This window comes from Chelmon rostratus, chromosome 21 (genome assembly GCF_017976325.1).
Source record: "Chelmon rostratus isolate fCheRos1 chromosome 21, fCheRos1.pri, whole genome shotgun sequence".
In the NCBI taxonomy this organism is placed as follows: domain Eukaryota; kingdom Metazoa; phylum Chordata; class Actinopteri; order Chaetodontiformes; family Chaetodontidae; genus Chelmon; species Chelmon rostratus.
The window spans coordinates 12,342,053-12,344,008 of record NC_055678.1 but is presented as its reverse complement, the minus strand read 5'-3'; positions in this window follow the sequence as shown (position 1 = coordinate 12,344,008).

Here is a 1,956-nt window from a genome sequence, read left to right as displayed (position 1 = left end):
GACATGTCAAAAGTAAAATGCTGAAATCACCCAGCAACGCAAAGCATAGGCGGGCAGTTAGAGGAACTTTTCTGTAGGAGGGGTTACAATATTCACAGCCTTTCTGTTTAAAATGAGCACAGTGTGTGAGCAGCCATTGTTTAGTTTTCACTCAATCACTCAAGCACAGATTTTTCAAACTCATACCTAGTGATGAATCCTACTTTCAAAAAAAAAAAATCATTCACAAGTTAGTTTGGGAACGAACAGATTAAACGATCTAGAACTGATAAATAATGCTTTAAAATTGCTCTAGGATACAACTTCACCCCTGACCACCGCTCTCATTGGTAGGAGTTAAAGAAGGTGGATGTAAGATGCTGATGGTGGTTTTATTTTGACCATTAGACCGTTCATCTCTTGTAATATGTTAGACACATTAAGAGAAATGTCAGTACAAATTGCCTGCTTTTCTTGAGACAGTTATATAGTTCCTATTTTCTTAAAGTGGTGTTGGTGTTGTCTCCTTGTGAAACCGGTTGGGGAGCGATGAAGTTGCAATTTATATCATGAATGCATAATCATCACAGATGAGAAGGTCTGTTCAAACAAACACTAACAGGCATCTACTGGAGAAAAAAAATCCTAAAAATAAAAAAGGTCCATTTCTCCTTTTTGCCTGGCCCCCTCTGCATTGTCTCATCTTACATGTGTACAAGGCACGCACTGTGAGTTGGCAGGATAATAATGGATGCAATGTGGTCTGACTTCATGTCTATCGCTTCCTGTTTGTGTATGATTTTGAAAAAGAAAAAAGATTGTAGTTGTTCTGTGAAGGTGCCTACTGTGAATGTTTACTAAGACTTAAAGTATGGTACCATGGGTACTTAACTATCTAAGGAAACAAATAGAGGAAATAGGATATGAGTAGATTTTAGATTTTAAGATAAATCTTAATAATAATAGCCTGGCTTATTAAAAGTTTTCTGCTAGTGAGACATTTCTCTTTCTTAACACTGCCTGCCTTAGATGATAAACCAAGTGACCCTGCTTATTTTGTGCCCTTGTCACAGCTGTGCATGTTGACTCATTCAGCCCACAGCCTCTGTTCAGGAAGTGAACCTCTTTTCCTGCTGCTGCCACTATTGATGCTACTGTCGGCACACCCGAAGCACACTCTGACCATCTCCATGGTGCAACATTTCACATCCCTTCAAATGTGTGACTTGTGCTTTTTGAGGACCTTTATGAGTGAGAAAATGAAACAGGTACAAAGTGTTTCAGCTTACAACGGTCTGCATGTGCAACCTATGCCAGGCTCACCAGTTCCAGCCCTTTCCTGCCGAGCAAAGACGATCGAGAAAGGTCATTAAAAGGTCAAGGATCAGTGCACTGTGTTGCTGTGTCTGGATTAGATTTCTAAGGGCAGGTTAGCAATGTTGTCACATGCTGTCCAAGCCTCTGTGTGCGAGGGTGTATATGTGTGTGTGTGTGTGTGTGCATGCTATTACTGCGATACCCCAAAGTTATCATCCTCCACATACCCTTTCAAATGACCTCTGGGTGCTGAGATGCTCTTCTCAGTTGGGGCAGCAAATCTTAATCTAACCGCACTTGTTTACATTTTTATTCATGACAACAGCCATAAAAAGACTTAAACTAGGATGTACGGGGTGCAGGGATGTGCTTGGAAGATGCACAACTTAGCTAAAAGAGGATGCAGGGAACACTGACATCAAAGTGAGACTAATTCTCCTTTGTCAGTCTTATCAAATATGTCTGGGTAGTATTTTATAACTGTCTACAAAACTATTTGGACTATACTTTTATACCACATTTCTACTTTTTTTCCCCTACACCTCCACCCAAAGTGTCGTTTTCTCTGCCATTCACTGAAACACTCTTTGCCCTTTCGCTTGCTGCTCACCACTATGTTTCTCCAGCCTCAGTCCCTCTGAATGTCACGAGCCATCTCTG